The sequence below is a fragment of the Zalophus californianus genome, chromosome X (assembly GCF_009762305.2).
Source record: "Zalophus californianus isolate mZalCal1 chromosome X, mZalCal1.pri.v2, whole genome shotgun sequence".
In the NCBI taxonomy this organism is placed as follows: Eukaryota; Metazoa; Chordata; class Mammalia; order Carnivora; family Otariidae; genus Zalophus; species Zalophus californianus.
In genome coordinates this window covers 80,931,429-80,941,626 of record NC_045612.1, presented here as the reverse complement: position 1 = coordinate 80,941,626, position 10,198 = coordinate 80,931,429, and the positions used below count along the sequence as shown (strand labels likewise).

General features: G+C 41.8%; 1 long non-coding RNA gene across 1 annotated transcript; it reads right to left on the bottom strand.

Moving 5' to 3' along the window:
* Positions 1–964: 964 nt before the first annotated feature.
* Positions 965–7,651, bottom strand: LOC113931245. Its single transcript, XR_003522708.2, has 3 exons — positions 7,483–7,651; positions 7,276–7,390; positions 965–1,942 (listed from the first exon to the last, which is right to left on the bottom strand). It is a non-coding gene; the product is annotated as an uncharacterized LOC113931245 (long non-coding RNA).
* Positions 7,652–10,198: the final 2,547 nt, after the last annotated feature.

Sequence of the window (10,198 nt, the reverse complement as noted above, 5' to 3'; positions counted from 1 at the left end):
TTGCCCCCTAATCAGGGGTTGCGCTCTATGGAAACCATTTTTGGGGGCTTTTGTTCTCTGGAGGATTTTCACACCTTTTCAGGGGTCAGAGTAAAGGAAAATGTCCACACCCAGACCTCTGCTCCAGGGCAGAGAAATCACAGTCTGCTCTTCACTGAACTCTCCAGAATACACAGTCTCCCTTTCTGTAAGTGCCACTGAGAACCGCAGCCACCCACAGGCAGTGCACACCCCCAGCGACCCTCTCAGTGGTCAACTCAGGCCCCCGCTTGTCTGTGCCCTTTGTCCTTCTAAAACTGTGAGTGGTCCTGGGTCCACAGCGAGTGGCTGGCCTTGGGTCTGCACTAGCATGCCCTCAGCTCCTGGATCCTATTTGAGCAGTATTATCAGGGCCCTCCTGACCCACTGCTACTACTCTGCAAGTTATCACTGGCCCCCCAATGCAGGATGATTTGTGCTCTGGTGCTATATCACTTTCCAGTAGCCAGCTATGGCGCCTGCCTCCCCCTTTTTTTATCCTCCAATATCTGCCCACCGAATCACAACTCCATCCTTCATACCTCAAAACAATGGATTTTCTGCTTGTGGAGATCCAGATATATATTCCTACATCTCAGGCTGTTTTTGTGGGTGTTCAGAATGGGCTGGCAGATATCCAGCTAAATTCAGGGGACCAATTCAATCCAGGTCCCCTACTCCTCTGCCATCTTGTCCTGCACCAAACCTTACCTCACTCTCACCAAGTTAACAGGGCATAGAAGGCTGCAAAGTTTCAACGCTTGTGGAAAACTGTATATAACATTCTTTGTATATTTTTTATGTACTGTTTAGTATTATTTTTTCAGTAGCTTTCTTATTTTTTCAATCATTTTTATATATACTTTATATATGTCGACCTCAGAGAGTCGGGGACCTGGGGTGGTGAAGGAACTGAGAAAAAGAGACGACAGTATAGTGAAGCACAGGGGACCCCAAGCAAACAGCCCGAGGCACCGAGGTTTATTTTCCATAATCTAATATACCTTCTACAATGATATAGATCTATAATGATTTACAGCAGGGGCTTAGTAGGGCACATTCTTCCACGTACACAGGGTTAGTTAAGTGAAGCAGTGCGTGTGGAGAAGGAATAAAGAAATCTGTAACTGGCTGTGATCAGTTAATTGTAAACACCATTGTACTCGGACCTTGACAAAGGATAAGAGAACAAAGAAGGGAATGCACAGTGTGCTGTTTACAGCTGGCTTCCTATCTACAAAACATCTTCTGCTGCCTACTTTAGAACAGACCACACACATCCCAAGGGCATTTCACTCTGATCCTTTGGGTTATTTTTAACCATGCAATCTCGAGTATTCTCAGAGATCTTGGAGTCTCAATGAACATGCACCAGTGGTTGTTGTGGCATTCTGTTTCCCACAGCTCCCCCTTTCTTTCTTCAAAACAGCCACTGCTGTAAGCACTCTATGATGGAGGTTTTGGGCATTCATTCATTTTTTGAGGGTACAGAGGATGTAGGTGCTGGGAGATGAGTAGAATCATTTGTAAAAACAGCAGGTCCATATTCTGTCCATTCGACTAGATGTAACAAGGGAGGATGGGGTACATATGCCCAGTAGGCATGTTTTTTACCTACCACAGAGGCTCATGTCACCACCGCTAACATAGCCAGGAACAAATGTTCAGGGGTTTTGGTAGATCTGGTCATCTCCAGGACTCATTCCACCTTCTGAGTGAGGGTCTTCAGTTGCCCCCAAGTTGGAGGTGTTGTCAGGGGCAATTTTCGTTTTTGAGGTCTCTTCAAGGAGAGTGTTGCCATCTCTCAGACAGGGGGCTGGGTAGTCAATCCCTGCAGCGCCTGAGAGACCTCTTCTGTTGTCTTTATCACCGGTCCTGGGCGGGACTTTCTGAAGAGGTATCCAAATTGCTCGACTGGATCCATCTGGAAAGACACAAGCATAACCAGGGCCTCAGGTAATTAATTTCCCAGACAACCAATTATTTTCCTCATTTTTTATTCACATAGGTGCATCCTGAGTTGAGATTGAGGCTGGCAAGAAATGTTTGTCCGCTCTAGTATATGGTTCTCCTTGGGGTAGATTTAAAAAAATTTAAAATAAATAAGGTTTGTGCCATGACATACCGGGGCGGGGGGAGATTCCCCCTTTCTTTTTAGACATAGTTTTACAGAGTTGTTTTTTAATGGTGGCATGCACCCTTTCTACTACAGCCTGTTCTTGAGGATTATAAGGAATACCTGTGATATGCTGTATTTGCCATTCTGCAAGGAATTCTCGTACTTTTTTGCTAGTATATGCTGGGCCATTGTCTGTCTTGATACAAGTAGGTAACCCCATAATAGCAAAACATTCAAGCAAATGAGAAATGACATGCCCAGCCATTTCCCCTGTCAAAGGAGTAGCATGAAGAACCCCTGATAAGGTGTCTTTTGTGACATGAATATATGAAAGGCGTTCAAAAGGGGGAAAACAAGTAATGTCCATTTGCCAAATAGAGTCAGGAGCTGTGCCTCTGGGATAGATGCCTGCCAGATGCTCAGTTAAATGTAAAGGTTGACAAATAAGACAGGAAGAGACTATTTGCCTGGCAGAGTGCAAGGGTATTTTATAGTGTGAACGAAGGCATTTGGCGTTGGTATGAAGATGTGTATGTTCTGCTTGTGGAGTTTCAAAAATAGGAGTAGCCAATAAATCAGCAGACTGATTTCCCTGTGTAAGAGGTCCAGGGAGATTAGAATGAGAGTGGATGAGTAATGAACAAAGGGTGAGTTCGAAATTGAATTTCTTTTTTTTTTAAGATTTTACTTATTTGACAGAGAAAGACACAGTGAGAGAGGGAACACAAGCAGGGGGAGTGGGAGAGGGAGAAGCAGGCTTCCCATGGAGAAGGGAGCCTGATGTGGGGCTCAATCCCAGGACTCTGGGATCATGACCTGAGCCGAAGGCAGATGCTTAACAACTGAGCCACCCAGGTGCCCTGTGAGATTGAATTTCTAATTGCAATTCCTGAAGCAAAGGGTTAATGATAGAATGAGTTGTGGAAATAAGAGCTGTTTCCAAAGGCGCAACAATGCCAGCTACATAAGCAGAATCAGATACGATATTTATAGGATAATGAACATTCTGCAATAAGAACAATAAAGCTGCAAGTTCGACCTGTTGAGCAGAAGTGTAAGGGGTTTTTATGGAGCGCTGAATAGCAGGGCCCCAGACTCTGGCGCGCCCGGAGGAAGAGCCATCAATAAAGTATGTAGGAGCTGAGGGGACTGGGGCATTACAAACTACGTGATTTATAACGCAGGCAGTGCGCTTTAGGAAGTCCCAGAATTTACCTGATGGATAGTGGCAACCTATGCATGCAGTGTAATCAGCAAGAGATATTTGCAGGTCAGTAGAGAAGGGGAAAACTTCCTTAAAAGATCTAGAAGAGATAGGTAAAACAATAAGCGCTGGGTCAAAACCAAGAATCTGAATAGAGCACATTTGTCCTTGGAGAATGAGTGAAGAGACAAGAGATAGATATGGAGTCACAGTTCCAGAAGTTTTTGTATGTAAAGTCACTCATTCGAGAGGTTTGTCTTTTTGTGCTATGACACCAGTCGGAGAATGAGGGGTAGGGAAAATAAGAAGAAGCAGGGGTAGAGAATCATCATACCTGTTAGCAAAGGCAGTTTTTAATCGCTCCTCAACAAACTGCAATTCAGCCTCTGCCTCTGAGGATAGAGTGCGAGGACTAGATAGTAGAATCACCTTGTAAAGTGTTAAATAAATTTTGTAATTTATAAGTTGGAATCCCTAGGAGAGGGTGAATCCAGTTAATGTCTCCTAGGGGTTTTTGGAAATCGTTAAGTGTAAGGAGGGTATCCCTACGAATTTGCATTGTTTGAGGTTTCACGGTGGTTCTATCTACCACAGTGCCTAGATAAGAAGCCGGAGTAGTTGTTTGGATTTTCTCCGGGGCTATTATGAGACCGGCAGAAGTCAATTGTTGGGAAGTGGCCTGATACACATTTTGTAATTCGGTTTCAGTTTGTGACACCAGCAAAATATCATCCATATAATGAATGATATAGGATTGAGGATAATGATCTCTTACAGGTCTGAGGACCTGGCCAACATAATACTGACACATGGTAGGAGAATAAGTCATACCTTGTGGCAAAACTGTCCATTGATATGGTCTCACTGGTTCCTTATTGTTAGTGCTGGGAATAGAAAAAGCAAATTTCTCCTTATCCTCAGGGTGAATGGCTATGGTATAGAAACAATCCTTAAGATCTATTATTATCAATGGCCATTGTTTGGGAATGGCTGTAGGAGTGGGTAACCTAGGCTGCAAGGCACTCAGAGGCTCCATGACAGGATTAACATTCTGAAGGTCTATTAAGAGCCTCCACTTACCTGATTTCTTTCTGATAACAAAAACAGGAGAGTTCCAAGGAGATTGCGAAGGCTCTATATGTCCTGCCTGAAATTGTTCTTGAACAACTTGCTCCAAGGCCTACAATTTTTCTATCAGAAGGAGACCTTGAGGAGTCCAAACCGGGGAAGAAGTTTTCCATGTTATTTTAATAGGGGCAGGCCTCTTTTCCTCAATGGCCCGTAGAAAAAAGGGTAACCCAGTCCAGCCCTTGAGTTTGTCCTTGGGCAATGATAGGCTCCTTTATTCCTTGATATTGTCTGCCTAAGTCCTGTCCTGGCTTATAGCCCATTTTTGTCATGATTTGATTAGCTGGTTGACTTGGGGGGATGATTAGCTTGGCTCCCCATTGTTGCAAGAGATCCCTTCCCCAAAGATTAATGGGGGTACTTAAGATGAAAACCTGGATAACTCCTTCTAATCTGTCTGGTCCCTCACATTTTTTTAAAAGATTTATTTATTTATTTATTTGAGAGAGAGAGAATGAGAGACAGAGAGCACGAGAGGGAAGAGGGTCAGAGGGAGAAGCAGACTCCCTGCTGAGCAGGGAGCCCGATGTGGGACTCAATCCCGGGACTCCAGGATCATGACCTGAGCCGAAGGCCGTTGCTTAACCAACTGAGCCACCCAGGTGCCCTGGTCCCTCACATTTAAGTGGCACACTACTTTGTTGAATTTCTTCTGCCATCACAAAACCTATTCCTTCTACTGAACTAGAGGTTGCTTGCGTGGGCCAGGTATTAGGTCAATGCTGGGAGGCTATTACTGAAATATTGGCTCCAGAGTCTACTAGACCTGAGAAAGAGTCTACTAGACTCTTATTTTAAGAGTCACAGAAGGACGATCAGTCTGAGTCAATAATGAAGCCCATTTAACCATGAAAGGATCAGTACTACCGAATCCTCCTCATCTGATCTGTTGGGACTGACCAATTTGTACATAGGGCAATGATAATAACTGGGCAATTCTATCACCTCCCTTAAAGGTCCAAGGAACATGAGTCTGTGCAACCACCATTATTTCTCCCTCATAGTCAGAATCTATTACTCCAATCATCACCTGGATTCCTTTAAGATTTAAGTTAGATCTTCCTAGCACAAGACCCACGGTTCCTCTTGGTAAAGGTCCGAAATAACCCGTGGGTATTTTTTGAGGCCTGAGACCAGGGTGAAGACTTCCTGTAAAAGGAGTGGTTAAATCTACTGTGGCATTTCCCTGGGTGGCGGAACTGAGTGATAACACAGAGGATTTATGTGTACAGCAGGAAGTTGCTGCTAGAGAGGTGACATATTGAAGCCCCCGTTGTTGTTTGGGGCCTGGGAGGGCCCCGCATCCCGTTTCCTGACCTTAACAGGGGTGGGTTACCTTGCCTGTCAAATTTGGATTCGCATTCCTTGGGCCAATGTTTTCCTTTCCCACAGCGAGGGCAGAGGCTAGGGACATTATTAAAAGGAGAATTGGCTCTAGGTTGGGAGGCTTTACGGCATTCCTTCTTGACATGTCCTATTTTTCCACATTTTATATCCTTTTTTTTTTTTTTGTAGGGCCATGAGCTGAAGGGAGGCTATCTGAGCTTGATGTGTAAGAGTGCCAATATTTCTACATAGACAAAGATAATCGAGAATGTTTCCTGTTTCTCTATGTGGCCGGATGGCCGCTTGGCCATCCTCATTAGCATTTTCAAAAGCAAGCTGTCTTAGCAAGTGCTCTTTAGCAGGTTTATTATCGACTTGATGGTCAATAGCCATTTCAAGCCAAGAAATAAAATCAGTATATGCTTCTGTAGGGCCTTGCACGATTTTTATATAATTTTGCCCCACTTCCCCTGAAAGGGTTAGCTTTCCCCAACCTGTGAGGGCGATTTCAGATACCTGCGCTGTGGCTGCAGGTGGAGTGTTGACCAACAGCTCTCAAACATCTAAAAAGGGGCCAGAGCCAGTGGGCATTTCAAAAGAAATATGGTGCATGGCTGGGTTAGCCTGATTCGCCCAGGCTTTCATATAGGTGGCATCCAATAACCACATTTTCCATTGTAATAAATCCTGTGGCTTAAGGCAAGCCCATGCAACCATATGCCAAACATGAGGGATCCACTCCCCAGAATTTGCCCAAGCTATCAAAATCTCTATAGTGTAAGGGCCTGTGGGTCCATATGAGTGGCAAGCCTTCTTTAGTTCCCTAAAGCATTTAAATCTAATCCCTCATAGGTGGGACCAGCAGCTTGTGTTTGGTCTATGGGGAAAGCCATAAAAGATCATTAGCCCCTTGCTGTGGAGTTCCTTTTCGAGAGGTGAGAGAGCTAGGGAGGATCGTTTAAGAGGAAATAAATCTACTGTGGAGGGAGGTTGATCATCTTCGGTGGGGTCCTCTCTTAAAAGAGGAGGGGCTGTGGGTGACAGCAGGACTGTGAAGGTGTGAAAATTTTTTACTTTCAGTCTTAGCCTTTTCTAAAGTCTCATCGTCTAATTCATATGTATGTAAAGAGTTGGTAGTTTCTTTAGCAACCTCAGCCAGGGATAACTTATCCCCAGTTTCCATAGTATTGATCACCACTCGTACTAAAGCCCAAATGGGCCAGAAATCAAGGGGAATCATTTCACCCTGTTTCATAGCCTTCAAGACATTATTTTTCACTCGGACCCAAGTCTCCTCAACTAAGAAGCTTTCTTTTGGAAACCAAGGATTATATTCAACTACTGTTTCCAAACATTTTTCTATGTGCTGCTTAGTAACTTTAGCTCCATATTCTTTAAGAAAATGATGTATTAATGCATCAAAACCTGATGCTTTCGAATTTGATTGCCCCATAACCCTGTAATAAACTTTCCTACTTACCACCTTCTGTAGGGTTCCTATTGCTGGCTGATCACTCCTCGACGGGGGCTTCAGGTCCTTGTTCGGGCATCACTTGTCGACCTCAGAGAGTCGGGGACCTGGGGTGGTGAAGGAACTGAGAAAAAGAGACGACAGTATAGCAAAGCACAGGGGAGCTCAAGCAAACAGCCCAAGGCACCGAGGTTTATTTTCCATAATCTAATATACCTTCTACAATGATATAGATCTATAATGATTTACAGCAGGGTCTTAGTAAGGCTCATTCTTCCACATACACAGGGTTAGTTAAGTGAAGCAGTGCGAGTGGAGAAGGAATAAAGAAATCTGTAACTGGTTGTGAACAATTAATTGTAAACACCATTGTACTCGGACCTTGACACAGGATAAGAGAACAAAGAAGGGAATGCACAGTGTGCTGTTTACAGCTGGCTTCCTATCTACAAAACATCTTCTGCTGCCTACTTTAGAACAGACCACACACATCCCAAGGGCATTTCACTCTGATCCTTTTGGGTTATTTTTAACCATGCAATCTCGAGTTTCCTCAGAGATCTCAGAGTCTCAATGAACATGCACCAGTGGTTGTTGTGGTGTTCTGTTTCACACATATATATATATTTGTTTCCTTTCATATTTTAGTTTATTAAATATGTGTATATGTACACATATATACGCATATACATATACATATATATGTTTTTATTTATTTCTTATTTTGGAATCTAGTTTCTTTTAAGTAGATCAAAGCACTAAGAGGAACTAGTTGTTTTGTTTTTTTTCTGTTGTTGTTCTTATTGTTGTTTTGGTTTTCTTGTTTTTTCTCTTTTTTTCTTCTTTTCTGGACAAAATGACAAGACAGAGACATTCACCCCAAAAGAAACAACAGGAGGTAGTAATACCAGGGATTTAATCAATACAGATATGAGTAGGATGTCTGGACCAAAATTGAAAACTACGATTATAAAAATACAAGGTGGGTTTGAAAAAAAAACATATAAGACACTAGAGTATCCTTTATTGTAGAGATAAAAAAAATTGGTCAGGGCAAAATTACATGTTATTACCGAGATTCAGTCCCAAGAGGAGGCCATAAAAATGAGGATGAATGAGGCAGAAGAGCGAGCAGTGACATAGAAGATAAAATGAGGAAAAATAAAAAAGCTGAAAAAAAAGGGGAAGAAAACTATTAGATCATGAAGATAAATTGAGGAAACTCAGCAATTCCATAAAGCAAAATATCATTATTATAGGAGTCCCAGAAGATGAGGAGCAGGAGAAAGGGGCAGAAGGTTTATCTGAACAAATTATAGCTGAGAACTTCCCTAATCCGGGGAAGGAAACAGGCATTCAAACCCAGGAGGTACAGAGAAGCCCCATCAAAATCAACAAAAATAAATAAACATCTTGACATATTATATTGAAACTTGTAAATTATAAACACAAAGCAAAAATCCTGAAAGCTGCTCAGAACAAGAGGTCCTTAACCTACAAGTGTGGACATAAGGCTGGCAGCAGACCTGTCCACAGAGACCTGTCAGGCCAGAAAGGACTGGCATGACATATTCAACATGCTAAGTGGGAAAATAGGCAGCCCAGAACACTCTATCCAACAAGGATGTCATTCGGAATAAAAGGAGAGATAAATAGTTTCCAAGAAGGAGCAAAAACTAAAGGAATTTGTGAACACTAAACAAATCCTGCAAGATATATTAAGGGGGATACTTTGAGCAGAGAAAGAGTCCAAAAGTAACAAAGAACAGAAAGGAACCTACAAGAAAAATGGTTTTACAGGTAATACAATGGCACTAAGTTCATATCTTTCAAAAATTACTCTGAATGCAAATGGACTAAATGCTACAATCCAGACATAGAGTATCAGAATGGATTAAAAAAAATAAGACCCATTGATATGCTAGTCACAAGAGACTAATTTTAGACCCAAAGACACCACCAGATTGAAAGTGAAGGGATGGAAAACCAATTATCATGCTAATGATAGCCAAAGAAAGCTAGAGTAGCCTTCCTTATGCCAGACAAAATAGATGTTAAACCAAATACTGTAATAAGAGATAAAGAAGGACACTATATCATAGGAAAGGGGTTTATCCAATGAGAAGATCTAACAATTGTAAATATTTATGCCCCTAACATAGGAGCAGCCAAATATATAATAAATTAATAACAAACTTAAATGAACTCATTGTACAATAGTACAATAATAATAGGGGAATTTTACACCCCACTCACAGCAATGAACAGATCATTTAAACATAAGATCAACATTGAAACAGGGCTTTGAATGACACATTGGGCCAGATGGACTTCACAGATATATTCAAAGAATTTCATCCTAAAGCTTCAGAATACACATTCTTTTTGATGTACATGAGACATTCTCCAGAATAGATCACATACTGGGTTGCAAATCAGGTCTGAACCAATACAAAAAGATTGAGATCATACCATGCATATTTTCAGACCACAATGCACAAGAAGTCAAGCACAAGATGTTCAGAAGGACCACAAATACATGGAGGTTAAAGAGTATCCTACTAAAGAATAAATGGTTCAACCAGGAAAATAAAGAATTTTAAAAATATATAGAAGCAAATGGAAATGAAAACACCATATTTCAGAATCTTTGGGATACAGCAAAGGTGGTCTTAAGCAGGAAGAACATAGCAATACATGCCTTCCTTAAGAAGCAAGAAAAGTCCCAAATATACAACCTAAACTTACACCTAAAAGAGGTGGAAAAGAAAACAAAATAGAAATAATAAATATTAGGGCAGAAATCAATGATACAGAAAAAAAGAACAACAACAGAAGAACAGCTCAATGAAACTAGGAGCTGGTTCTTTGAAAGAATTAATAAGATTGTCTATGACACCCAAAGCTATCTACACATTCAATGCAATCCCTA